Source organism: Carica papaya, chromosome 5, assembly GCF_054855325.1.
Source record: "Carica papaya isolate Zhongbai chromosome 5, ASM5485532v1, whole genome shotgun sequence".
In the NCBI taxonomy this organism is placed as follows: domain Eukaryota; kingdom Viridiplantae; phylum Streptophyta; class Magnoliopsida; order Brassicales; family Caricaceae; genus Carica; species Carica papaya.
Window position 1 is genome coordinate 29,461,415 of NC_142313.1, and position 25,599 is coordinate 29,487,013.

Below are 25,599 nucleotides of genomic sequence, written 5' to 3' on the forward strand. Positions count from 1 at the left end.
TTTTACTTGATATTTGAACGAGAACGTGAGGTGCATTGCGCACGTACAAGGAAACAAATGATAGGAGGGGGAAGAAAGGAGAAGGAGTTTATGTATTTGCAGCGCGAAATTAAACAGGTGCGATCATACCAGCACTAATGCACCGGATCCCATAAGAACTCCGCAGTTAAGTGTGCTTGGGCGAGAGTAGTACTCGGATGGGTGGCCTCCTAGGAAGTCCTCGTGTCGCACTAATTTTTTTTTCAGACGGGTTGTTCGACGTTACGCGCGACTGGAACTAGGGTCCACTGGTTTATACGCAAATGTGAGTCAAGTAGCAGGGGCATTTTAATCGATATTAGAACGAGAAGGAGAGATGCAGAGTGCACGCACAAGGAAACAAATGACGGGAGGGGGGATGGAGGGAGAAAAAGTGTATGTATTTGCAGCGCAGAATGAAACATGAGCAATCATTCCAGCTCCAATGCAACGGATTCTATCAGAACTCCGCAAGTTAAGGGTGCTTGGGCGAGAGTAGCACTAGGATGGGTGACCTACTGCGAAGTCCTTATATTTCACCCATTTTCTTAGGAAGTCCTGTGTTGCACCCATTTTTTTGCAGATGATTCTTTCAACGATATGCGCGAGTTGAATTATGGTCCTCAGGTTTATTCGCAAATGTGAGTCACGGCACTGTAGCATTTTACTTGATATTAGAACGAGAACGGGAGGTGCAGTGCGCACGCACAAGGAAACAAATGACGGGAGGGGGACGAAAGGGGAATGAGTTTATCTATTTGCAGCGCGAAATTAAACAGATGAAATCATTCCAGCACTAATGCACCGGATCCCATCAGAACTCTGCAGTTAAGTGCGCTTGGGCGAGAGTTGTACTCGGATGGGTGACCTCTTGGGAAGTCCTCGTGTCGCACCAATTTTTTTTCAGACGGGTCATTCGACGTTACGCGCGACTGGAACTAGGGTCCGCTGATTTATGCGCAAATGTGAGTCAAGAAGCAGGAGCATTTTAATCGATATTAGAACGAGAATGAGAGGTGAAGTGTGAACGCACAAGAAAATAAATGACCGGAGGGGGAAGAAAGGAGAAGGAGTGTATGTATTTGCAGTGCAAAATTAAACAGGTGCGATCATACCAGCACTAAAGCTCCGGATCCCGTCAGAACTCCGCAGTTAAGTGTGCTTGGGCGAGGGTAGTACTCGGATGGGTGACCACTTGGGAAGCCCTCGTGTTGCACCTATTTTTTTTCGGATGGGTTGTTCGACGTTACGCGCGAATGGAATTATAAACCGCTGGTTCATTTGCAAATGTGAGTCACAGTGCCGGGGCATATTACTAGATATTAGAACGAGAAAGAGAGATGCAGAGTGCACACACAAGGAAACAAATGACGGGAAGGGGGATGGGAGGAGAAAGAGTGTATGTATTTGCAGTGCAGAATGAAACATGAGGGATCATACCAGCACTAATGCAACGGATTCTATCAGAACTCCGCAGTTAAGGGTGCTTGGGCGAAAAAAGTACTCGGATGGGTGACCTCCTGCGAAGTCCTTATATTTCACCCATTTTCTCGGGAGGTCCTCGTGTTGCACCCATCTTTTTGCAGATGATTCTTTCGACGTTACGCGCGACTTGATTTATGATCCGCAAGTTTATTCGCAAATGTGAATCACGGCGCCATGGCATTTTACTTGATATTAGAACGAGTACAGGTAGGTGCAGTGCGCACGCACAAGGAAACAAATGACGGGATGAGGAAGAAAAGAGAATGAGTGTATGTATTTGCAGCGCGAAATTAAACAGGTGGATCATAACAGCACTAATGCACCGGATCCCATCAGAACTCTGCAGTTAAGTGTGCTTGGGCGAGATTAGTACTCGGATGGGTGACCTCCTTGGAAGTCTTCGTGTCGCACCAATTTTTTTTTCAGACGGGTCGTTCGACGTTACGCGCGACTAGAACTATGGTCCGTTGGTTTATACGCAAATGTGAGTCAAGAAGCATGGGCATTTTAATCGATATTAGAACGAGAATGAGAGGTGAAGTGTGAACGCAAAAGGAAACAAATGATGGGATGGGGGATGGAGGGAGAAAAAGTGTATGTATTTGCAGCGCAGAATGAAACATGAGCAATCATACCAACACAAATGCAACAGATTCTATCAGAACTCCGCAAGTTAAGGGTGCTTTGGCGAGAGTAGCACTAGGATGGGTGACCTCCTTCGAAGTCCTTATATTTCACCTATTTTCTTTGGAAGTCCTCGTGTTGCACCCATTTTTTTGCAGATGATTCTTTCGACGATTCGCGCGACTTGAATTATGGTCCTCAGGTTTATTCACAAATGTGAGTCACGGCACCGTAGCATTTTACTTGATATTAGAACGAGCACGGGAGGTGCAGTGCGCACGCACAAGAAAACAAATGACGGGAGGGGGAAGAAAGGAGAAGGAGTTTATGTATTTGCAGCGCAGAATTAAATGGGTGCGATCATACCAGCACTAATGAACCGGATCCCATCAGAACTCCGCAGTTAAGTGTGCTTGGGCGAGAGTAGTACTCGGATGGGTGACCTCCTAGGAAGTCCTCGTGTCGCACCAATTTTTTTTCAGACGGGTCATTCGACGTTACGCGCGTTTGGAACTAGGGTCCGCTAGTTTATACACAAATGTGAGTCAAGAAGCAGGGGCATTTTAATCGATATTAGAACGAGAATGAGAGGTGAAGTGTGAACGCACAAGAAAACAAATGACGGGAGGGTGAAGAAAGGAGAAGGAGTTTATGTATTTGCAGCGCGAAATTAAACAGGTGCGATCATACCAGCACTAATGCACCGGATCCCATCAGAACTCCACAGTTAAGAGTTCTTGGGCGAGAGTAGTACTCGGATGGGTGTCCTCCTGGGAAGTCCTCGTGTCGCACTAATTTTTTTTTCAGACGGTTCGTTCGACGTTACGCGCGACTGGAACTAGGGTCCACTTGTTTATACGCAAATGTGAGTCAAGAAGCAGGGGCATTTTAATCGATATTAGAACGAGAAGGAGAGATGCAGAGTGCACGCACAAGGAAACAAATAACGGGAGGGGGGATGGAGGGAGAAAAAGTGTATGTATTTGCAGCGCAGAATGAAACATGAGCAATCATACCAGCACCAATGCAACGGATTCTATCAGAACTCCGCAAGTTGAGGGTGCTTGGGCGAGAGTAGCATTAGAATGGGTGAGCTCATGCGAAGTCCTTATATTTCACCCATTTTCTTAGGAAGTCCTCGTGTTCCACCCATTTTTTTGCAGATGATTCTTTCGACGATACGCGCGACCTGAATTATGGTCCTCAGGTTTATTCACAAATGTGAGTCACGGCACCGTAGCATTTTACTTGATATTAGAACGAGCACGGGAGGTGCAGTGCGCACGCACAAGGAAACAAATGACAGGAGGGGGAAGAAAGGAGAAGGAGTTTATGTATTTGCAGCGCGGAATTAAACGGGTGCGATCATACCAGCACTAATGCACCGGATCCCGTCAGAACTCCGCAGTTAAGTGTGCTTTGGCGAGAGTAGTACTCGGATTGGTGACCTCCTGGGAAGTCCTCGTGTCGCACCAATTTTTTTTCAGACGGGTCGTTCGACGTTACGCGCGACTGGAATTAGGGTCCGCTGGTTTATACGCAAATGTGAGTCAAGAAGCAGGGGCATTTTAATCGATATTAGAACGAGAAGGAGAGGTGCAGTGTGAACGCACAAGGAAACAATTGATGGGAGGGGGAAGGAAGGAGAAGGAGTGTATGTATTTTCAGCAAGAAATGAAACAGGTGCGATCATACCAGCACTAATGCAACGGATTCTATCAGAGCTCCGTAGGTAAGGGTGCTTGGGGGAGAGTAGTACTAGCATGGGTTACCTCCTGCGAAGTCCTTATATTTCACCCATTTTCTTGTGAAGTCCTCGTGTTGCACCCATTTTTTTGCAGATGATTCTTTCGACCTTACGCGCGACTTTAATTATGGTCCGCAGATTTATTCGCAAATATGAGTCACGGCGCCGTGGCATTTTATTTGAAATTAGAACGAGAACGGGAGGTGCAGTGCGCACGCACAACGAAACAAATGACGGGAGGGGGAAGAAAGGGGAATGAGTTTATGTATTTGCAGCCCAAAAATAAACAGGTGCGATCATACCAGCACTAATGCAGCAGATCCCATCAGAACTCCGCAGTTATGTGTGCCTTGGCGAGAGTAGTACTCGGATTGGTGACCTCCTAGGAAGTCCTCGTGTCGCACTAATTTTTTTTTCAGACGGGTCGTTAGACGTTACGCACGACTGGAACAAGGGTCCACTGGTTTATACGCAAATGTGAGTCAAGAAGCAGGGGCATTTTAATCGATATTAGAACGAGAAAGAGAGATGCAGAGTGCGCGCACAAGGAAACAAATGACGCGAGGGGGGATGGAGGTAGAAAAAGTATATGTATTCGCAGCGCAGAATGAAACATGAGCAATCATACCAGCACCAATGCAACAGATTCTATCAGAACTCCGCGAGTTAAAGGTGCTTGGGCGAGAGTAGCACTAGGATGGGTGACTTCCTGCGAAGTCCTTATATTTCACCCATTTTCTTAGGAAGTCCTCATGTTGCACCCATTTTTTTGCAGATGATTCTTTCGACGATACGCGCGACTTGAATTATGGTCCTCAGGTTTATTCGCAAATGTGAGTCATGGCACCGTAGCATTTTACTTGATATTAGAACGAGCACGGGAGGTGCAGTGCGCACGCACAAGGAAACAAATGACGGGAGGGGGAAGAAAGGAGAAGGAATTTATGTATTTGCAGCGTGGAATTAAACGGGTGCGATCATACCAGCACTAATGCACCGGATCCCGTCAGAACTCTGCAGTTAAGTGTGTTTGGGCGAGAGTAGTACTCGGATGGGAGACCTCTTGGGAAGTCCTCGTGTCGCACTAATTTTTTTTTCAGACGGGTCGTTCGACGTTACGCACGACTGGAACTAGGGTCCACTGGTTTATACGCACATGTGAGTCAAGAAGCAGGGACATTTTAATCGATATTAGAACGAGAATGAGAGATGCAGAGTGCACGCACAAGGAAACAAATGACGGGAGGGGGGATAGAGGGAGAAAAAGTTTATGTATTTGCAGCGCAGAATGAAACATGAGCAATCATACCGGCACCAACGCAACGGATTCGATCAGAACTCCGCAAGTTAATGGTTCTTGGGCGAGAGTAGCACTAGGATGGGTGACCTCCTGCGAAGTCCTTATATTTCACCCATTTTCTTAGGATGTCCTCGTGTTGCACCCATTTTTTTGCAGATGATTCTTTCGACGATACGCACGACTTGAATTATGGTCCTCAGGTTTATTCGCAAATGTGAGTCACGGCACCGTAGCATTTTACTTGATATTAGAACGAGCACGGGAGGTGCAGAGCGCACGCACAATTAAACAAATGACGGGAGGGGGAAGAAAGGAGAAGGAGTTTATGTATTTGCAGCGCAAAATTAAACGGGTGCGATCATACCAGCACTAATGCACCGGATCCCATCAGAACTCCGCAGTTAAGTGTACTTGGGCGAGAGTAGTACTCGGATGGGTGACCTCTTGGGAAGTCCTCGTGTCGCACCAATTTTTTTTCGGACGGGTCGTTCAACGTTACGCGCGACTGGAATTAGGGTCCGCTGGTTTATACACAAATGTGAGCCAAGAAGCAGGAGCATTTTAATCGATATTAGAACGAGAAGGAGAGGTACAGTGTGAACGTACAAGGAAACAATTGATGGGAGGGGGAGGGAAGGAGAATGAGTGTATGTATTTTCAACACGAAATGAAACAAGTGCGATCATACCAGCACTAATGCAACGGATTCTATCAGAACTCCGTAGGTAAGGGTGCTTGGGCGAGAGTAGTACTAGCATGGGTTACCTCCTGGGCAGTCGTTATATTTCATCCATTTTCTTGTGAAGTCCTCGTGTCGCACCAATTTTTTTTCAGATGGGTCATTCGACGTTACGCGCGTTTGGAACTAGGGTCCGCTAGTTTATACACAAATGTGAGTCAAGAAGCAGGGGCATTTTAATCGATATTAGAACGAGAATGAGAGGTGAAGTGTGAACGCACAAGAAAACAAATGACGGGAGGGGGAAGAAAGGAGAAGGAGTGCATGTATTTGCAGCGCGAAACTAAACAGGTGCGATCATACTAGCACTAAAGCCCTGGATCCCATCAGAACTCCGCAGTTAGGTGTGTTTGGGCGAGATTAGTACTAGCATGGGTTACCTCCTGTGAAGTCCTTATATTTCATCCATTTTCTTGTGAAGTCCTCGTGTCGCACCAATTTTTTTTCAGACGGGTCGTTCGACGTTACGCGCGTTTGGAACTAGGGTCCGCTGGTTTATACACAAATGTGAGTCAAGAAGCAGGGGCATTTTAATCGATATTAGAACGAGAATGAGAGGTGAAGTGTGAACACACAAGGAAACAAATGACGGGAGGGGGAAGAAAGGAGAAGGAGTGTATGTATTTGCAACGCGGAATTAAACGGGTGCGATCAAACCAGCACTAATGCACCGGATCCCATCAGAACTCCGCAGTTAAGTGTGCTTGGGCGAGAGTAGTACTCGGATGGGTGACCTCTTGGGAAGTCCTCGTGTCGCACCAATTTTTTTTCAGACGGGTCATTCGAAGTTACGCGCGACTGGAACTGGGGTCCGCTGGTTTATATGCAAATGTGAGTTAAGAAGCAGGGGCATTTTAATCGATATTAGAACGAGATGGAGAGGTGCAGTGTGAACGCAGAAGGAAACAATTGATGGAAGGGGGAGGGAAGGAGAAGGAGTGTATATATTTTCAGCACGAAATGAAACAGGTGCGATCATACCAGCACTAATGCAACGGATTCTATCAGAACTCCGTAGGTAATGGTGTTTGGGCGAGAGTAGTACTAGCATGGGTTACCTCCTGCGAAGTCCTTATATTTCACCCATTTTCTTGTGAAGTTCTCGTGTTGCACCCATTTTTTTGCAGATGATTCTTTCGACGTTACGCGCGACTTGAATTATGGTCCTCAGGTCTATTCGCAAATGTGACTCACGGCACCGTAGTATTTTACTTGATATTAGAACGAGCACGGGAGGTGCAGTGCGCACGCACAAGGAAACAAATGACGGGAGGGGGAAGAAAGGAGAAGGAGTTTATGTATTTGGAGCGCGAAATTAAACGGGTGCGATCATACCAGCACTAATGCACTGGATCCCATCAGAACTCTGCAGTTAAGTGTGCGTGGGCGAGAGTAGTACTCGGATGGGTGATCTCCTGGGAAGTCCTTGTGTTGTACCAATTTTTTTTTAGACGGGTCGTTCGACAATACGCGCGACTCGAACTATGGTCCGTTGGTTTATACGCAAATGTGAGTAAAGAATAATGGGTATTTTAATCGATCTTAGAACGAGAAGGAGAGCTGAAGTGTGAACGCACAAGGAAACAAATGATGGGAGGGGGAGAGGGAAGAAGGAGTGTATGTATTTTCAGCACGAAATTAAACAGGTGCGGTCACACCAGAACAAATGCACCGGATCCCATCAGAACTCCGCAGTTAAGTGTGCTTTGGCGAAAGTAGTACAATGATGGGTTACCTCCTGGGAAGTTCTCGTGTTGCACCCATTTTCTTTTTTTCAGATGTGCCGTTCGACGTTATGCGCGACTTTAATTATGGTCCGCAGATTTATTCGCAAATGTGAGTCACGGCGCCGTGGCATTTTACCTGATATTTGAACGAGAACGAGAGGTGCAGTGCGCACGCACAAGGAAACAAATGACGGGAGGGGGAAGAAAGGAGAAGGAGTTTATGTATTTGCACCGCGGAATTAAACAGGTGCGATCATACCAGCACTAATGCACCGGATCCCATCAGAACTCCGGAGTTAAGTGTGTTTGGGCGAGAGTAGTACTCGGATGGGTGACCTCCTGGGAAGTCCTAGTGTCGCACCAATTTTTTTTCAGACGGGTCGTTCGACGTTACGCGCGACTGGAACTAGGGTCCACTGGTTTATACGGAAATGTGAGTCAAGAAGCAGGGGCATTTTAATCGATATTAGAACGAGAAAGAGAGGTGCAGTGTGAACGCACAAGGAAACAATTGATGCGAGGGGGAGGGAAGGAGAAGGAGTGTTTGTATTTTCAGCACGAAATGAAACAGGTGCGATCATACCAGCACTAATTCAACGGATTCTATCAGAACTCCGTAGGTAAGGGTGTTTGGGCGAGAGTAGTACTAGCATGGGTTACCTTCTCCTAAGTCCTTATATTTCACCCATTTTCTTGTGAAGTCCTCGTGTTACACCCATTTTTTTGCAGATGATTCTTTCGACGTTACGCGCGACTTGAATTATGGTCCTCAGGTTTATTAGCAAATGTGATTCTCGGCGCTGTAGCATTTTACTTGATATTAGAACGAGAACGGGAGGTTCAGTGCGGACGCAGAAGGACACAAATGACGGGAGGGGGAAGAAAGGGGAATGAGTTTATGTATTTGCAGTGCGAAATTAAACAGGTGCCATCATACCAGCACTAATGCACCGGATCCCATCAGAACTCCGCAGTGAAGTGTGCTTGGGCGAGATTAGTACTCGGATGGGTAACCTCCTGGGAAGTCCTCGTGTCACATTAATTTGTTTTCAGACGGGTCGTTCAACGGTACGCGCGTCTGGAACTAGGGTCCGCTGGTTTATACGCAAATGTGAGTCAAGAAGCAGGGGCATTTTAATCGATATTAGAACGAGAATGAGAGGTGAAGTGTGAATGCACAAGGAAACAAATGATGGGAGGGGGGAAGGGAAGAAGGAGTGTATGTATTTTCAGCACGAAATTAAACAGGTGCGGTCACACCAGCACAAATGCACCGGATCCCATCAGAACTCCGCAGTTAAGTGTGCTTTGGCGAAAGTAGTACAATGATGGGTTACCTCCTGGGAAGTTCTCGTGTTGCATCCATTTTCTTTTTTTCAGATGTGCCGTTCGACGTTACGCGCGACTTTAATTATGGTCCGCAGATTTATTCGCAATTGTGAGTCACGGCGCCGTGGCATTTTACTTGATATTTGAACGAGAACGAGAGGTGCAGTGCGCACGCACAAGGAAACAAATGACGGGAGGGGGAAGAAATGAGAAGGAGTTTATGTATTTGCAGCGCAAAATTAAACAGGTGCGATCATACCAGCACTAATGCTCCGGATCCCATTAGAACTCCGCAATTAAGTGTGCTTGGGCGAGAGTAGTACTCGGATGGGTGACATCCTGGGAAGTCCTCGTGTCGCACTAATTTTTTTTTTCAGACGGGTCGTTCGACGTTACGCGCAACTGGAACTAGGGTCCATTGGTTTATACGCAAAGGTGAGTCAAGAAGCAGGGGCATTTTAATCGATATTAGAACGAGAAGGAGAGATGCAGAGTGCACGCACAAGGAAACAAATGACGGGAGGGGGGATGGAGGGAGAAAAAGTGTATGTATTTGCAGCGCAGAATGAAAGATGAGCGATCATACCAGAACCAATGCAACGGATTCTATCAGAACTCCGCAAGTTAAGGGTCCTTGGGCAAGACTAGCACTAGGATGGGTGACCTCCTGCGAAGTCCTTATATTTCACCCATTTTCATAGGAAGTCCTCGTGTTCCACCCATTTTTTTGTAGATGATTCTTTTGACGATACGCGCGACTTGAATTATGGTCCTCAGGTTTATTCATAAAATGTGAGTCACGGCACCGTAGTATTTTACTTTATATTAGAAGGAGCACGGGAGGTGCAGTGCGCACGCACAAGGAAACAAATGACAGGAGGGGGAAGAAAGGAGAAGGAGTTTATGTATTTGCAGCGCGGAATTAAAGGGGTGCGATCATACCAGCACTAATGCACCGGATCCCGTCAGAACTCCGTAGTTAAGTGTGCTTTGGCGAGAGTAGTACTCGGATTGGTGACCTCCTGGGAAGTCCTCGTGTCGCACCAATTTTTTTTCAGACGGGTCGTTCGACGTTACGCGCGACTAGAACTAGTGTCCGCTGGTTTATACGCAAATGTGAGTCAAGAAGCAGGGGCATTTTAATCGATATTATAACGAGAAGGAGAGGTGCAGTGTGAACGCACAAGGAAACAATTGATGGGAGGGGGAAGGAAGGAGAAGGAGTGTATGTATTTTCAGCAAGAAATGAAACAGGTGCGATCATACCAGCACTAATGCAACGGATTCTATCAGAACTCCGTAGGTAAGGGTGCTTGGGGGAGAGTAGTACTAGCATGGGTTACCTCCTGCGAAGTCCTTATATTTCACCCATTTTCTTGTGAAGTCCTCGTGTTGCACCCATTTTTTTGCAGATGATTCTTTCGACGTTACGCGCGACTTGAATTATGGTCCTCAGGTTTATTCGCAAATGTGAGTCACGGCGCTGTATAATTTTACTTGATATTAGAACGAGAACGGGAGGTGCAGTGCGCACGCACAAGGAAATAAATAACGGGAGGGGGAATAAGGGAGAAGGAGTTTATGTATTTGCAGCGCGAAATTAAACAGGTTCGATCATACCAGCACTAATGCACCGGATTCCATCAGAACTCCGCAGTTAAGTGTGCTTGGGCGAGAGTAGTAGTCGAATGGGTTACCTCTTGGGAAGTCCTCGTGTCGCACTAATTTTTTTTTCAGACGGGTCGTTCGACGTTACGCGCGACTGGAACAAGGGTCCACTGGTTTATACGCAAATGTGAGTCAAGAAGCAGGGGCATTTTAATCGATATTAGAACGAGAAAGAGAGATGCAGAGTGCACGCACAAGGAAACAAATGACGGGAGGGGGGATGGAGGTAGAAAAAGTATATGTATTCGCAGCACAGAATGAAACATGAGCAATCATACCAGCACCAATGCAACGGATTCTATCAGAACTCCGCCAGTTAAAGGTTCTTGGGCGAGAGTAGCACTAGGATGGGTGACTTCCTACGAAATCCTTATATTTCACCCATTTTCTTAGGAAGTCCTCGTGTTGCACCCATTTTTTTGTAGATGATTCTTTCGACGATACGCGCGACTTGAATTATGGTCCTCAGGTTTATTGGCAAATCTGAGTCACGCCACCATAGCATTTTACTTGATATTAGAACGAGCACGGGAGGTGCAGTGCGCACGCACAAGGAAACAAATGACGGGAGGGGGAAGAAAGGAGAAGGAGTTTATGTATTTGCAGCGCGAAATTAAAAGGGTGCGATCAAACCAGCACAAATGCAACGGATCCCATCAGAACTCCGTAGTTAAGTGTGCTTTGGCGAAAGTAGTACAATGATGGGTTACCTCCTGGGAAGTTCTCGTGTTTCACCCATTTTCTTTTTTTCAGATGTGTCGTTCGACGTTACGCGCGACTTTAATTATGGTTCGCAGATTTATTCGCAAATGTGAGTCACGGCGCCGTGGCATTTTACTTGATATTTGAACGAGAACGAGAAAGAGAGATGCAAAGTGCACGCACAAGGAAACAAATGACGGGAGGGGGGATGGAAGGAGAAAGAGTTTATGTATTTGCAGCGCGAAATTAAATGGGTGCGATCATACCAGCACTATTGCACCGGATCCCATCAGAACTCCGCAGTTAAGTGTGCTTGGGCGAGTGTAGTACTCGGATGTGTGACCTCTTGGGAAGTCCTCGTGTCGCACTAATTTTTTTTTCAGATGGGTCGTTCGACGTTACGAGCGACTGGAACTAGGGTCCACTGGTTTATACGCAAATGTGAGTCAAGAAGCAAGGGCATATTAATCGATATTAGAACGAGAAAGAGAGATGCAAAGTGCACGCACAAGGAAACAAATGACGGGAGGGGGGATGGAGGAAGAAAAAGTGTATGTATTTGCAGCGCAGAATGAAACATGAGCAATCATACCAGCACCAATGCAACGGATTCTATCAGAACTCCGCAAGTTAAGGGTGCTTGGGCGAGAGTAGCACTAGGATGGGTGACCTCCTGCGAAGTCCTTATATTTTACCCATTTTCTTAGGAAGTCCTCGTGTTGCACCCATTGTTTTGCAGATGATTCTTTCGACGATACGCGCGACTTGAATTATGGTCCTCAGGTTTATTCGCAAATGTGAGTCACGGCACCGTAGCATTTTACTTGATATTAGAACGAGCACGGGAGGTGCAGTGCGCACGCACAAGGAAACAAATGACGGGAGGGGGAAGAAAGGAGAAGGAGTTTATGTATTTGCAGCGCGGAATTAAACGGGTGTGATCATACCAGCACTAATGCACCGGATCCCATCAGAACTCCACAGTGAAGTGTGCTTGGGTGAGAGTAGTACTCGGATGGGTGACCTCCTGGGAAGTCCTCGTGTCGCACCAATTTTTTTTCAGACGGGTCGTTCGACGTTACGCGCGACTGGAACTAGGGTCCGCTGGTTTATACTCAAATGTGAATCAAAAAGTAGGGGCATTTTAATCGATATTAGAACGAGAAGGAGAGGTGCAGTGTGAACGCACAAGGAAACAATTGATGGGAGGCGGAGGGAAGGAGAAGGAGTGTATGTATTTTCAGCACGAAATGAAACAGGTGCGATCATACCAGCACTAATGCAACGGATTATATCAGAACTCCGTAGGTAAGGGTACTTGAGCGAGAGTAGTACTAGCATGGGTTATCTCCTGAGAAGTCCTTATATTTCAATAATTTTCTTGTGAAGTCCTCGTGTCGCACCAATTTTTTTTTTCAGACCGGTCGTTCGACGTTACACGCGTCTGGAACTAGGGTCCGCATGTTTATACGCAAATGTGAGTCATGAAGCTGGGGCATTTTAATCGATATTAGAACGAGAATGAGAAGTGAAGTGTGAACGCACATGAAAACAAATGACGGGAGGGGGAAGAAAGGCAAAGGAGTGTATGTATTTGCAGTGCGAAATTAAACAGGTGCGATCATACCAGCACTAAAGCCCCGGATCCCATCAGAACTCCGCAGTTAAGTGTGATTGGCGAAATTAGTACTCTGATGGTTGACCTCCTGGGAAGTCCTCGAGTCGCACCAATTTTTTTTCAGACGGGTTGTTCGACGTTACGCGCGTCTGGAACTAGGGTCCGCTGGTTTATACGCAAATGTGAGTCAAGAAGCAGGGGCATTTCAATCGATATTAGAACGAGAATGAAAGGTGAAGTGTGAACGCACAAAAACAAATGACGGGAGGGGGAAGAAAAGAGAAGGAGTGTATGTATTTGCAGCGCAAAATTAAATAGGTGCGATCATACCAGCACAAAAGCTCCGGATCCCATCAGAACTCCGCAGTTAAGTGTGCTTGGACGAGAGTAGTACTTGGATGGGTGACCACCTGGGAAGCCCCCGTGTTGCTCCTATTTTTTTTCGGATGGGTTGTTCGACGTTACGCGCGAATGGAATTATAAACTGCTGGTTCATTTGCATAGGTGAGTCACGGTGCCGGGGCATATTACTTAATATTAGAACGAGAAAGAGAGATGCAAAGTGCACGCACAAGGAAACAAATGACGGGAGGGGGGATGGAAGGAGAAAGAGTTTATGTATTTGCAGCGCAAAATTAAACGTGTGCGATCATACCAGCACTAATGCACCGGATCCCATCAGAACTCCGCAGTTAATTGTGCTTGGGCGAGAGTAGTACTCGAATGGGTGACCTCCTGGGAAGTCCTCGTGTCGCACTAATTTTATTTTTCAGACGGGTCGTTCGACGTTAAGCGCGACTTTAACGAGGGTCCACTGGTTTATACGCAAATGTGAGTCAAGAAGCAGGGGCATTTTAATCGATATTAGAACGAGAAGGAGAGATGCAGAGTGCACGCACAAGGAAACAAATGACGGGAAGGGGGATGGAGGGAGAAAAAGTGTATGTATTTGCAGCGCAGAATGAAACATGAGCAATCATACCAGCACCAATGCAACGGATTCTATCAAAACTCCGCAAGTTAAGGGTGCTTGGGGGAGAGTAGCACTAGGATGGGTGACCTCCTGCGAAGTCCTTATATTTCACCCTTTTTCTTAGGAAGTCCTCGTGTTGTACCCATTTTTTTGCAGATTATTCTTTCGACAATACGCGCGACTTGAATTATGGTCCTCAGGTTTATTCGCAAATGTGAGTCACGGCACCGTAGCATTTTACTTGATATTAGAACGAGCACGGGAGGTGCAGTGCGCACGCACAAGGAAACAAATGACGGGAAGGGGAAGAAAGGATAAGGAGTTTATGTATTTGCAACGCAAAATTAAACTGGTGCAATCATACCAGCACTAATGCACCAGATCCCATCAGAACTCCGCAGTTAAGTGTGTTCGGGCGAGAGTAGTACTCGGATGGGTGACCTCCTGGGAAGTCCTCGTGTCGTACCAATTTTTTTTCAGACGGGTCGTTCAACATTATGCGCGACTGGAACTGGGGTCCGCTGGTTTATACGCAATTGTGAGGCAAGAAGCAAGGGCATTTTAATCGATATTAGAATGAGAATGAGAGGTGCAGTGTGAACGCACAAGGAAATAAATGATGGGAGGGGGGGAGGGAAGAAGGAGTGTATGTATTTTCAGCACCAAATTAAACAGGTTCGGTCACACCAGCACAAATGCACCGGATCCCATCAGAACTCCTTAGTTAAGTGTGCTTTGGCGAAAGTAGTACAATGATGGGTTACCTCCTGCGAAGTTCTCGTGTTGCACCCATTTTCTTTTCTTCAGATGTGCCGTTCGACGTTACGCGCGACTTTAATTATGGTCCGCAGATTTATTCGCAAATGTGAGTCACGGCGCCGTGGCATTTTACTTGATATTTGAACAAAAACGAGAGGTGCAGTGCGCACGCACAAGGAAACAAATGACGGGAGGGGGAAGAAAGGAGAAGGAGTGTATGTTTTTGCAGCGCGAAATGAAACAGGTGCGATCATACCAGCACAAATGCAACGGATTCTATCAGAACTCCGTAGGTAAGGATGCTTGGGCGAGAGTAGTACTAGCATGGGTTACCTCTTGCGAAGTCCTTATATTTCACCCATTTTCTTGTGAAGTCCTCGTGTTGCACCCATTTTTTTGCAGATGATTCTTTCGATGTTACGCGCGACTTGAATTATGCGCCTCAGGCTTATTCGCAAATGTGAGTCACGGCGCTGTAGCATTTTACTTGATATTAGAACGAAAACGGGAGGTGCAGTGCGGACGCACAAGGAAACAAATGACGGGAGGAGGAAGAAAGGGGAATAAGTTTATGTATTTGTAGCGCAAAATTAAACAGGTGCGATCATACCAGCACTAATGCACCGGATCCCATCAGAACTCCGCAGTGAAGTGTGCTTTGGCGAGATTAGTACTCGGATGGGTGACCTCCTGGGAAGTCCTCGTGTCGCACCAATTTTTTTTCAGACGGGTCGTTCGATGTTACGCGCGTCTGGAACTAGGGTCCGCTGGTTTATACGCAAATGTGAGTCAAGAAGCAGGGGCATTTTAATCGATATTAGAACGAGAAGGAGAGGTGAAGTGTGAACGCACAAGGAAACAAATGACGGGAGGGGGAAGAAAGGAGAAGGAGTGTATGTATTTGCAGCGCGAAATTAAAAAGGTGCGATCATACCAGCACTAAAGCTCCGGATCTCATCAGAACTCCGCAGTTAAGTGTGCTTGGGCGAGAGTAGTACTCGGATGGGTCACCACCTGGGAAGCCCTCGTGTTGCACCTATTTCTTTTTTCGGATGGGTTGTTCGACGTTACGCGCGAATGGAATTATAAACCGCTGGTTCATTTGCAAAGGTGAGTCACGGTGCCGGGGCATATTACTTGATATTAGAACGAGAAAGAGAGATGCAGAGTGCACGCACAAGGAAACAAATGACGGGAGGGGAGTTGGAAGGAGAAAGAGTGTATGTATTTGCAGTGCAGAATAAAACATGAGGGATCATACCAGCACTAATGCAACGGATTCTATCAGAACTCCGCAGTTAAGGGTGCTTGGGCGAGAAAAGTACTCGGATGGGTGACCTCCTGCGAAGTCCTTATATTTCACCCATTTTCTTTGGTGGTCCTCGTGTTGCACCCATCTTTTTGCAGATGATTCTTTCGACGTTACGCGCGACTTGATTTATAGTCTGCAGGTTTATTCGCAAATGTGAGTCACGGCGCCGTTGCATTTTACTTGATATTAGAACGAGGACGGGAAGTGCAGTGCGCACGCACAAGGAAACAAATTACGGGATGAGGATGAAAAGAGAGGGAGTGTATGTATTTGAAGCGCAAAATTAAACAAGTGGCATCATACCAGCACTAATGCACTGGATCCCATCAGAACTCTGCAGTTAAGTGTACTTTGGCGAGAGTAGTACAAGGATGGGTGACCTCTTGGGAAGTCCTCGTATCGCAACAATTTTTTTTCAGATGGGTTGTTCGACGTTACGCGCGACTGGAACTATGGTCCGCTGGTTTATATGCAAATGTGAGTCAAGAATCAGGGGCATTTTAATCGATATTAGAACGAGAAGGAGAGGTGCAGTGTGAACGCACAAGGAAACAAATGATGGGAGGGGGGGAGGGAAGAAGGAGTGTATGTATTTTCAGCACAAAATTAAACAGGTGCGGTCACACTAGCACAAATGCACCGGATCCCATCAGAACTCCGCAGTTAAGTGTGCTTTGGCGAAAGTAGTACAATGATGGGTTACCTCCTGGGAAGTTCTCGTGTTGCACCCATTTTTTTTTTTCAGATGTGCCGTTCGACATTACGCGCGACTTTAATTATGGTCCGCAGATTTTTTCGCAAATGTGAGTCACGGCGCCGTGGCATTTTACTTGATATTTGAACGAGAACGAGAGGTGCAGTGCGCACGCACAAGGAAACAAATGACGGGAGGGGGGATGAAGGGAGAAAAAGTGTATGTATTTGCAGCGCAGAATGAAACATGACCAATCATACCCGCACCAATGCAACGGATTCTATCAGAACTCCGCAAGTTAAGGGTGCTTGGGCGAGAGTAGCACTAGGATGGGTGACCTCCTGCGAAGTCCTTATATTTCACCCATTTTCTTAGGAAGTCCTCGTGTTGCACCCATTTTTTTGCAGATGATTCTTTCGACGATACGCTCGACTTGAATTATGGTCCTCAGGTTTATTCGCAAATGTAAGTCACGGCACCGTAGCATTTTACTTTATATTAGAACGAGCACGGGAGGTGCAGTGCGCACGCACAAGGAAACAAATGACGGGAGGGGGGATGGAGGGTGAAAAAGTGTATGTATTTGCAGCGCAGAATGAAACATGAGCAATCATACCAGCACCAATGCAACGGATTCTATCAGAACTCCCCAAGTTAAGGGTGCTTGGGCGAGAGTAGCACTAGGATGGGTGACCTCCTGCGAAATCCTTATATTTCACAAATTTTCTTAGGAAGTCCTTGTGTTTCCTTGTGTTGCACCCATTTTTTTGCAGATGATTCTTTCGACGATACGCGCGACTTGAATTATGGCCCTCAGGTTTATTCGCAAATGTGAGTCACGGCACCGTAGCATTTTACTTTGTATTAGAAGGAGCACGGGAGGTGCAGTGCGCAGCACAAGGAAACAAATGACGGGAGGGGGAAGAAAGGGGAATGAGTTTATGTATTTGCAGCGCAAAATTAAACAGGTGCGATCATACCAGCACAAATGCACCGGATCTCATCAGAACTCCGCAATTAAGTGTGCTTTGCTGAAAGTAGTACAATGATGGGTTACCTCGTGGGAAGTTCTCGTGTTGCGCCCATTTTTTTTTTCAGATGTGTCGTTCGACGTTACGCGCGACTTTAATTATGGTCCGCAGATTTATTCGCAAATGTGAGTCACGGCGCCGTGACATTGTACTTGATATTTGAACGAGAACGAGAGGTGCAGTGCGCACGCACTTGGAAACAAATGAGGGGAGGGGGAAGAAAGGAAAAGGAATTTATGTATTTGCAGCGCGAAATTAAACAGGTGTGATCATTCCAGCACTAATGCACCGGATCCCATCAGAACTCCGCAGTTAAGTGTGCTTGGGCGAGAGTAGTACTCGGATGGGTGACCTCCTGCGAAGTCCTCGTGTCGCACCAATTTTTTTTCAGACGAGTCGTTCGACGTTACGCGCCACTGGAACTAGGTTCCGCTGGTTTATACGCAAATGTGAGTAAAAAAGCAGGGGCATTTTAATCGATATTAGAACGAGAAGGAGAGGTGCAGTGTGAACGCACAAGGAAACAATTGATGGGAGGGGGAGGGAAGGAGAAGGAGTGTATGTATTTTCAGCACGAAATGAAACAGGTGCGATCATACCAGCACTAATGCAACGGATTCTATCATAACTCCGTAGGTAAGGGTGCTTGGGCGAGAGTAGTACTAGCATGGGTTACCTCCTGCGAAGTCCTTATATTTCACCCATTTTCTTAGGAAGTTCTCGTGTTGCACCCATTTTTTTGCAGATGATTCTTTCGACGATACGCGCGACTTGAATTATGGTCCTCAGGTTTATTCGCAAATGTAAGTCACGGCAACGTAGCATTTTACTTTATATTAGAAGGAGCACGGGAGGTGCAGTGCGCACGCACAAGGAAACAAATGACGAGAGGGGGAAGAAATGGGAATGAGTTTATGTATTTGCAGCGCAAAATTAAACAGGTGCGATCATACCAGCACAAATGCACCGGATCCCATCAGAACTCCGCAGTTAGGTGTGCTTTGGTGAAAGTAGTACAATGATGGATTACCTCGTGGGAAGTTCTCGTGTTGCACCCATTTTCTTTTTTTTCAGATGTGTCGTTCGACGTTACGCGCGACTTTAATTATGGTCCGAAGATTTATTCGCAAATGTGAGTCACGGCGTCGTGGCATTGTACTTGATATTTGAACGAGAACGAGAGGTGCAGTGCGCACGCACTTGGAAACAAATGACGGGAGGGGGAAGAAAGGAGAAGGAATTTATGTATTTGCAGCGCGAAATTAAACAGGTGCGATCATACCAGCATTAATGCACCGGATCCCATCAGAACTCAGCAGTTAAGTGTGTTTGGGCGAGAGTAGTACTCGGATGGGTGACCTCCTGGGAAGTCCTCGTGTCGCACCAATTTTTTTTCAGACGGGTCGTTCGACGTTACGCGCGACTGGAACTATGGTCCGCTGGTTTATACGCAAATGTGAGTCAAGAATCAGGGGCATTTTAATCGATATTAGAACGAGAAGGAGAGGTGCAATGTGAACGCACAAGGAAACAAATGATGGTAGGGGGGAGGGAAGAAGGAGTTTATGTATTTTCAACACGAAATTAAACAGGTGCGGTCACACCAGCACAAATGCACTGGATCCCATCAGAACTCCGCAGTTAACTGTGCTTTGGCGAAAGTAGTACAATGATGGGTTACCTCCTGGGAAGTTCTCGTGTTGAACCCTTTTTCTTTTTTTCAGATGTGCCGCTCGACGTTACGCGCGACTTTAATTATGGTCCGCAGATTTTTTCGCAAATGTGAGCCACGGCGCCGTGGCATTTTACTTGATATTTTAACGAGAACGAGAGGTGCAGTGCGCACGCACAAGGAAACAAATGACGGGAGGGGGAAGAAAGAAGAAGGAGTGTATGTATTTACAGCGCGAAATGAAATAGGTGCGATCTTACCAGCACTAATGCAACGTATTCTATCAGAACTCCGTAGGTATGGGTGCTTTGGCGAGAGTAGCACTAGCATGGGTTACCTCCTGCGAAGTCCTTATATTTCACCCATTTTCTTATGAAGTCCTCGTGTTGCACCCATTTTTTTGCAGATGATTCTTTCGACGTTACGCGCGACTTGAATTATGGTCCTCAGGTTTATTCGCAAATGTGAGTCACGGCGCCGTGGCATTTTACTTGATATTAGAACGAGAACGGGAGGTGCAGTGCGCACGCACAAGGAAACAAATGACGGGAGGGGGAAGAAAGGGGAATGAGTTTATGTATTTGCAGTGCAAAATTAAACGGGTGCGATCATACCAGCACTATTGCACCGGATCCCATCAGAACTCCAGAGTGAAGTGTGCTTGGGCGAGATTAGTACTCGGATTGGTGACCTCTTGGGAAGTCCTCGTGTCGCACCAATTTTTTTTCAGACGGGTCGTTCGACATTACGTACGTCTGGAACTAGGGTCCGCTGGTTTATATGCAAATGTGAGTCAAGAAGCAGGGGCATTTTAATCGATATTAGAACGAGAGTGAGAGGTGAAGTGTGAACGCACAAGGAAACAAATGACGGGAGGGGGAAGAAAGGAGAAGGAGTGTATGTATTTGAAGCGTGAAATTAAACAGGTGCGATCATACCAGCACTAAAGCTCCTGATCCCATCAGAACTCCATAGTTACGTGTGCTTGGGCAAGAGTAGTACTCGGATGGGTGACCACTTGGGAAGCCCTCGTGTTGCACCAATTTTTTTTCGGATGGGTTGTTCCACGTTACGCGTGAATGGAATTATAAACCGCTGGTTCATTTGCAAAGGTGAGTCACGGTGCCGGGGCATATTACTTGATATTAGAACGAGAAAGAGAGATGCAGAGTGCACGCACAAGGAAACAAATGACGGGAGGGGGGATGGGAGGAGAAAGAGTGTATGAATTTGCAGTGCAGAATGAAACATGAGGGATCAAACCAGCACTAATGCAACGGATTCTATAAGAACTCCGCAGTTAAGGGTGCTTGGGCGAGAAAAGTACTCGGATGGGTGACCTCCTGCGAAGTCTTTATATTTCACCCATTTTCTTGGGAGGTCGTCGTATTGCACCCATCTTTTTGCAGATGATTCTTTCGAGGTTACGCGCGACTTGATTTATGGTCCGCAGGTTTATTCGCAAATGTGAGTCACGGAGCCGTGGCGTTTTACTTGATATTAGAACGAGTACGGGAGGTGCAGTGCGCACGCACAAGGAAACAAATGACGGGAGGAGGAAGAAAAGAGAAGGAGTGTATGTATTTGAAGCGCAAAATTAAACAAGTGGCATCATACCAGCACTAATGCACTGGATCCCATCAGAACTCTGCAGTTAAGCGTACTTGGGCGAGAGTAGTACTCGGATGGGTGACCTCTTGGGAAGTCCTCGTATCGCAACAATTTTTTTTCAGATGGGTCGTTCGACGTTACGCATGACTGGAACTATGGTCCGCTGGTTTATACGCAAATGTGAGTCAAGAATCAGGGGCATTTTAATCGATATTAGAACGAGAAGGAGAGGTGCAGTGTGAACGCACAACGAAACAAATGATTGGAGGGGGGAGGAAAGAAGGAGTGTATGTATTTTCAGCACGAAATTAAAGAGGTGCGGTCACACCAGCACAAATGCACCGGATCCCATCAGAACTCCGTAGTTAAGTGTGCTTTGGCGAAAGTAGTACAATGATGGGTTACCTCCTGGGAAGTTCTCGTGTTGCACCCATTTTCTTTTTTTCAGATGTGCAGTTCGACGTTACGCGCGACTTTAATTATGGTCCGCAGATTTATTCGCAAATGTGAGTCACGGCGCCGTGGCATTTTACTTGATATTTGAACGAGAACGAGAGGTGTAGTGCGCACGCACAAGGAAACAAATGACGGAAGGGGGAAGAAAGGAGAAGGAGTTTATCTATTTACAGCGCGAAATTAAATAGTTGTGATCATACTAGCACTAATGCACCGGATCCCATTAGAACTCCGTAGTTAAGTGTGCTTGGACAAGAGTAGTACTCGGATGGGTGACCTCCTGGGAAGTCCTTGTGTCGCACTAATTTTTTTTTCAGACAGGTCGTTCGATGTTACGCGCGACTAGAACTAGGGTCCACTGGTTTATACGCAAATGTGAGTCAAGAAGCAGGGGCATTTTAATCGATATTAGAACGAGAAGGAGAGATGCAGAGTGCACGCACAAGGAAACAAATGACGGGAGGAGGGATGGAGGGAGAAAAAGTGTATGTATTTGCAGCGCAGAATGAAACATGAGCAATCATACCAGCACCAATGCAACGGATTCTTTCAGAACTTCGCAAGTTAAGGGTGCTTGGGCGAGAGTAGCACTAGGATGGGTGACCTCCTACGAAGTCCTTATATTTCACCCATTTTCTTAGGAAGTCCTCCTGTTGCACCAATTTTTTTGCAGATGATTCTTTCGACGATACGCGCGACTTGAATTATGGTCCACAGGATTATTCGCAAATGTGAGTCACGGCATTGTAGCATTTTACTTGATATTAGAACGAGCACGGGAGGTGCAGTGCGCACGCACAAGGAAAGAAATGACGGGAGGGGGAAGAAAGGAGAAGGAGTTTATGTCTTTGCAGCACGAAATTAAACAGGTGCGATCATACCAGTACTAATGCACCGGATCCCATCAGAATTCTGTAGTTAAGTGTGCTTGGGCGAGAGTAGTACTCGGATGGGAGACCTCTTGGGAAGTCCTCGTGTCGAACCAATTTTTTTTCAGACGGGTCGTTCGACGTTACGCGCGACTGGAACTAGGGTCCACTGGTTTATACGCAAATGTGAGTCAAGAAGCAGGGGCATTTTAATCGATATTAGAACGAGAATGAGAGGTGCAGTGTGAACGCACAAGGAAACAATTGATGGGAGGGGGAGGGAAGGAAAAGGAGTGTATGTATTTTCAGCACGAAATGAAACAGTTGCGATGATACCAGCACTAATACAACAGATTCTATCAGAACTCCGTAGGTAAGGGTGCTTGGGCGAGACTAGTACTAGCATGGGTTACCTCCTGCGAAGTCCTTATATTTCATCCATTTTCTTGTGAAGTCCTTGTGTTGCACCCATTTTTTTTCAGATGATTCTTTCGACATTACGCCCGACTTGAATTATGGTCCTCAGGTTTATTCGCAAATGTGAGTCACGGCGCTGTAGCATTTTACTTGATATTAGAACGAGAACGGGAGGTGCAGTGCGCACACACAAGGAAATAAATGACGGTAGGGGGAAGAAAGGAGAAGGAGTGTATGTATTTGCAGCGCGAAACTAAAGAGGTGAGATCATACCAGCACTAAAGCCCCGGATCCCATCAGAACTCTGCAGTTAAGTGTGCTTGGGCGAGATTAGTACTCGGATGGTTGACCTCCTGGGAAGTCCTCGTGTCGCACCAATTTTTTTTCAGACTGGTCGTTCGACGTTACACGCGTCTGGAACTAGGGTCCGCTGGTTTATACGCAAATGTGAGTCAAGAAGCAGGGGCATTTTAATCGATATTAGAACGAGAATGAGAGGTGAAGTGTAAACGCACAAGGAAACAAATGACGGGAGGGGGAAGAAAGGAGGAGTGTATGTATTTGCAGCGCGAAATTAAAGAGGTGCGATCATACCAGCACTAAAGCCCCGGATCCCATCAGAACTCCGCAGTTAAGTGTGCTTGGGCGAGAGTAGTACTCGGATGGGTGACCACCTGGGAAGCCCTCTTGTTCCACCTATTTTTTTTCGGATGGGATGTTCAACGTTACGCGCGAATGGAATTATAAATCGCTGGTTCATTTGCAAAGGTGAGTCACGGTGCCGGGGCATATTACTTGATATTAGAACGAGAAAGAGAGATGCAGAGTGCACGCACAAGGAAACAAATGACGGGTTGGGAGATGGGAGGAGAAAGAGTGTATGTATTTGCAGTGCAAAATGAAACATGAGGGATCATACTAGCACTAATGCAACGGATTCTATCAGAACTCCGGAGTTAAGGGTGATTGGGCGAGAAAAGTACTCGGATGGGTGACCTCCTGCGAAGTCCTTATATTTCACCCATTTTCTTGGGAGGTCCTCGTGTTGCACCCATCTTTTTGCAGATGATTCTTTCGACGTTACGCGCAATTTGATTTATGGTCCGCAGGTTTATTCACAAATGTGAGTCACGGCGCCGTAGCATTTTACTTGATATTAGAACGAGTACGGGAAGTGCAGTGCGTACGCACAAGGAAACAAATGACGGGAGGAGGAAGAAAAGAGAAGGAGTGTATGTATTTGAAGCGCAAAATTAAACAAGTGGCATCATACCAGCACTAATGCACTTGATCCCATTAGAACTCTGCAGTTAAGCGTGCTTGGGTGAGAGTAGTACTCCGATGGGTGAGCTATTGGGAAGTCCTCGTATCGCAACAATTTTTTTTCAGAAGGGTCGTTCGACGTTACGCGCGACTGGAACTATGGTCCACTGGTTTATATGCAAATGTGAGTCAAGAATCAGAGGCATTTTAATCGATATTCGAACGAGAAGGAGAGGTGCAGTGTGAACGCACAAGGAAACAAATGATGAGAGGGGGGGAGGGAAGAAGGAGTGTATGTATTTTCAGCACGAAATTAAACAGGTGCGGTCACACCAGCACTAATGCACCGGATCCCATCAGAACTCCGCAGTTAAGTGTGCTTTGGGGAAAGTAGTACAATGATGGGTTACCTCCTGGGAAGTTCTCATGTTGCACCCATTTTCTTTTTTTCAGATGTGCCGTTCGACGTTACGCGCGACTTTAATTATGGTCCGCAGATTTATTCGCAAATGTGAGTTACGGCGCCGTGGCATTTTACTTGATATTTGAACGAGAACGAGAGGTGCAGTGCGCACGCACAAGGAAACAAAGGACGGGAGGGGGAAGAAAGGAGAAGGAGTTTGTGTATTTGCAGCGCAGAATGAAACATGAGCAATCATACCAGCACCAATGCAACGGATTCTGTCAGAACTCCGCAAGTTAAGGGTGCTTGGGCGAGAGTAGCACTAGGATGGGTGACCTCCTGCAAAGTCCTTATATTTCACCAATTTTCTTAGGAACTCCTCGTGTTGCACCCATTTTTTTGCAGATGATTCTTTCGACGATACGCGCGACTTGAATTATGGTCCACAGGTTTATTCGCAAATGTGAGTCACGGCACCGTAGCATTTTACTTGATATTAGAACGAGCACGGGAGGTGCAGTGCCCACGCACAAGGAAACAAATGACGGGAGGCGGAAGAAAGGAGAAAGAGTTTATGTATTTACAGTGTAGAATTAAACCGGTGCGATCATACCAGCACTAATGCACCGGATCCCATCAGAGCTCGGCAGTTAAGTGTGCTTGGGAGAGAGTAGTACTCGGATGGGTGATCTCTTGGGAAGTCCTTGTGTCGCACCAATTTTTTTTCAGACGGGTCGTTCGACGTTACGCGCGACTAGAACTGGGGTCCGCTGGTTTATACGCAATTGTGAGTCAAGAAGCAGGGACATTTTAATCGATATTAGAACGAGAAGGAGAGGTGCAGTGTGAACGCACAAGGAAACAATTTTTGGGAGGGGGAGGGAAGGAGAAGGAGTGTATGTATTTTCAGCACGAAATGAAACAGGTGCGATCATACCAGCACTAATGGAACGGATTCTATCAGAACTCCGTAGGTAAGGTTGCTTGGGCGAGAGTAGTACTAGCATGGGTTACCTCCTGCGAAGTCTTTATATTTCACCCATTTTCTTGTGAAGTCCTCGTGTTGCACCTATTTTCTTTTTTTCAGATGTGCCGTTCGACGTTACGCACGACTTTAATTATGGTCCGCAGATTTATTCGCAAATGTGAGTCACAGCGCCGTGGCATTTTACTTCATATTTG

At 46.5% G+C, this 25,599-nt stretch overlaps 8 non-coding genes and 37 pseudogenes across 8 annotated transcripts; all 45 read left to right on the top strand.

Annotated features, from left to right (window-relative positions):
- Positions 1 to 115: 115 nt before the first annotated feature.
- LOC148260915 (5S ribosomal RNA) lies at positions 116 to 234 on the top strand (annotated as a pseudogene).
- A 561-nt stretch (positions 235 to 795) lies between these two features.
- On the top strand, positions 796 to 914 carry LOC148260916 (5S ribosomal RNA; annotated as a pseudogene).
- A 205-nt stretch (positions 915 to 1,119) lies between these two features.
- On the top strand, positions 1,120 to 1,238 carry LOC148260917 (5S ribosomal RNA). The gene has a single exon (XR_015819590.1). It is a non-coding gene; the product is annotated as a 5S ribosomal RNA (ribosomal RNA).
- A 561-nt stretch (positions 1,239 to 1,799) lies between these two features.
- On the top strand, positions 1,800 to 1,917 carry LOC148260918 (5S ribosomal RNA; annotated as a pseudogene).
- A 562-nt stretch (positions 1,918 to 2,479) lies between these two features.
- On the top strand, positions 2,480 to 2,598 carry LOC148260919 (5S ribosomal RNA; annotated as a pseudogene).
- A 205-nt stretch (positions 2,599 to 2,803) lies between these two features.
- Positions 2,804 to 2,922, top strand: LOC148260920 (5S ribosomal RNA; annotated as a pseudogene).
- A 562-nt stretch (positions 2,923 to 3,484) lies between these two features.
- Positions 3,485 to 3,603, top strand: LOC148260921 (5S ribosomal RNA; annotated as a pseudogene).
- A 559-nt stretch (positions 3,604 to 4,162) lies between these two features.
- LOC148260922 (5S ribosomal RNA) lies at positions 4,163 to 4,281 on the top strand (annotated as a pseudogene).
- Positions 4,282 to 4,843: 562 nt separating this feature from the next.
- On the top strand, positions 4,844 to 4,962 carry LOC148260923 (5S ribosomal RNA; annotated as a pseudogene).
- Positions 4,963 to 5,524: 562 nt separating this feature from the next.
- LOC148260924 (5S ribosomal RNA) lies at positions 5,525 to 5,643 on the top strand. Its single transcript, XR_015819753.1, has one exon. It is a non-coding gene; the product is annotated as a 5S ribosomal RNA (ribosomal RNA).
- Positions 5,644 to 6,556: 913 nt separating this feature from the next.
- LOC148260925 (5S ribosomal RNA) lies at positions 6,557 to 6,675 on the top strand. Its single transcript, XR_015819585.1, has one exon. It is a non-coding gene; the product is annotated as a 5S ribosomal RNA (ribosomal RNA).
- A 559-nt stretch (positions 6,676 to 7,234) lies between these two features.
- On the top strand, positions 7,235 to 7,353 carry LOC148260926 (5S ribosomal RNA; annotated as a pseudogene).
- A 204-nt stretch (positions 7,354 to 7,557) lies between these two features.
- Positions 7,558 to 7,676, top strand: LOC148260927 (5S ribosomal RNA; annotated as a pseudogene).
- Positions 7,677 to 7,885: 209 nt separating this feature from the next.
- Positions 7,886 to 8,004, top strand: LOC148260928 (5S ribosomal RNA). The gene has a single exon (XR_015820736.1). It is a non-coding gene; the product is annotated as a 5S ribosomal RNA (ribosomal RNA).
- A 559-nt stretch (positions 8,005 to 8,563) lies between these two features.
- LOC148260929 (5S ribosomal RNA) lies at positions 8,564 to 8,682 on the top strand (annotated as a pseudogene).
- A 204-nt stretch (positions 8,683 to 8,886) lies between these two features.
- On the top strand, positions 8,887 to 9,005 carry LOC148260930 (5S ribosomal RNA; annotated as a pseudogene).
- A 209-nt stretch (positions 9,006 to 9,214) lies between these two features.
- On the top strand, positions 9,215 to 9,333 carry LOC148260931 (5S ribosomal RNA; annotated as a pseudogene).
- A 564-nt stretch (positions 9,334 to 9,897) lies between these two features.
- LOC148260932 (5S ribosomal RNA) lies at positions 9,898 to 10,016 on the top strand (annotated as a pseudogene).
- Positions 10,017 to 10,575: 559 nt separating this feature from the next.
- Positions 10,576 to 10,694, top strand: LOC148260933 (5S ribosomal RNA; annotated as a pseudogene).
- A 562-nt stretch (positions 10,695 to 11,256) lies between these two features.
- On the top strand, positions 11,257 to 11,375 carry LOC148260934 (5S ribosomal RNA; annotated as a pseudogene).
- Positions 11,376 to 11,591: 216 nt separating this feature from the next.
- On the top strand, positions 11,592 to 11,710 carry LOC148260935 (5S ribosomal RNA; annotated as a pseudogene).
- A 562-nt stretch (positions 11,711 to 12,272) lies between these two features.
- Positions 12,273 to 12,391, top strand: LOC148260936 (5S ribosomal RNA; annotated as a pseudogene).
- Positions 12,392 to 12,952: 561 nt separating this feature from the next.
- On the top strand, positions 12,953 to 13,070 carry LOC148260937 (5S ribosomal RNA; annotated as a pseudogene).
- A 203-nt stretch (positions 13,071 to 13,273) lies between these two features.
- LOC148260938 (5S ribosomal RNA) lies at positions 13,274 to 13,392 on the top strand. The gene has a single exon (XR_015820893.1). It is a non-coding gene; the product is annotated as a 5S ribosomal RNA (ribosomal RNA).
- A 206-nt stretch (positions 13,393 to 13,598) lies between these two features.
- Positions 13,599 to 13,717, top strand: LOC148260939 (5S ribosomal RNA). Its single transcript, XR_015820308.1, has one exon. It is a non-coding gene; the product is annotated as a 5S ribosomal RNA (ribosomal RNA).
- Positions 13,718 to 14,280: 563 nt separating this feature from the next.
- On the top strand, positions 14,281 to 14,399 carry LOC148260940 (5S ribosomal RNA; annotated as a pseudogene).
- Positions 14,400 to 14,603: 204 nt separating this feature from the next.
- LOC148260941 (5S ribosomal RNA) lies at positions 14,604 to 14,722 on the top strand (annotated as a pseudogene).
- A 563-nt stretch (positions 14,723 to 15,285) lies between these two features.
- LOC148260942 (5S ribosomal RNA) lies at positions 15,286 to 15,404 on the top strand (annotated as a pseudogene).
- Positions 15,405 to 15,609: 205 nt separating this feature from the next.
- LOC148260943 (5S ribosomal RNA) lies at positions 15,610 to 15,728 on the top strand. Its single transcript, XR_015821108.1, has one exon. It is a non-coding gene; the product is annotated as a 5S ribosomal RNA (ribosomal RNA).
- Positions 15,729 to 16,613: 885 nt separating this feature from the next.
- LOC148260944 (5S ribosomal RNA) lies at positions 16,614 to 16,732 on the top strand (annotated as a pseudogene).
- A 929-nt stretch (positions 16,733 to 17,661) lies between these two features.
- Positions 17,662 to 17,780, top strand: LOC148260945 (5S ribosomal RNA; annotated as a pseudogene).
- A 207-nt stretch (positions 17,781 to 17,987) lies between these two features.
- On the top strand, positions 17,988 to 18,106 carry LOC148260946 (5S ribosomal RNA). Its single transcript, XR_015820319.1, has one exon. It is a non-coding gene; the product is annotated as a 5S ribosomal RNA (ribosomal RNA).
- Positions 18,107 to 18,665: 559 nt separating this feature from the next.
- Positions 18,666 to 18,784, top strand: LOC148260947 (5S ribosomal RNA; annotated as a pseudogene).
- A 210-nt stretch (positions 18,785 to 18,994) lies between these two features.
- Positions 18,995 to 19,113, top strand: LOC148260948 (5S ribosomal RNA; annotated as a pseudogene).
- Positions 19,114 to 19,316: 203 nt separating this feature from the next.
- On the top strand, positions 19,317 to 19,435 carry LOC148260949 (5S ribosomal RNA; annotated as a pseudogene).
- Positions 19,436 to 19,998: 563 nt separating this feature from the next.
- Positions 19,999 to 20,117, top strand: LOC148260950 (5S ribosomal RNA; annotated as a pseudogene).
- A 205-nt stretch (positions 20,118 to 20,322) lies between these two features.
- On the top strand, positions 20,323 to 20,441 carry LOC148260951 (5S ribosomal RNA; annotated as a pseudogene).
- Positions 20,442 to 21,002: 561 nt separating this feature from the next.
- On the top strand, positions 21,003 to 21,120 carry LOC148260952 (5S ribosomal RNA; annotated as a pseudogene).
- Positions 21,121 to 21,323: 203 nt separating this feature from the next.
- On the top strand, positions 21,324 to 21,442 carry LOC148260953 (5S ribosomal RNA; annotated as a pseudogene).
- A 209-nt stretch (positions 21,443 to 21,651) lies between these two features.
- Positions 21,652 to 21,770, top strand: LOC148260954 (5S ribosomal RNA; annotated as a pseudogene).
- Positions 21,771 to 22,332: 562 nt separating this feature from the next.
- LOC148260955 (5S ribosomal RNA) lies at positions 22,333 to 22,451 on the top strand (annotated as a pseudogene).
- Positions 22,452 to 23,010: 559 nt separating this feature from the next.
- Positions 23,011 to 23,129, top strand: LOC148260956 (5S ribosomal RNA; annotated as a pseudogene).
- A 202-nt stretch (positions 23,130 to 23,331) lies between these two features.
- LOC148260957 (5S ribosomal RNA) lies at positions 23,332 to 23,450 on the top strand (annotated as a pseudogene).
- An 883-nt stretch (positions 23,451 to 24,333) lies between these two features.
- LOC148260958 (5S ribosomal RNA) lies at positions 24,334 to 24,452 on the top strand (annotated as a pseudogene).
- A 564-nt stretch (positions 24,453 to 25,016) lies between these two features.
- Positions 25,017 to 25,135, top strand: LOC148260959 (5S ribosomal RNA; annotated as a pseudogene).
- Positions 25,136 to 25,599: the final 464 nt, after the last annotated feature.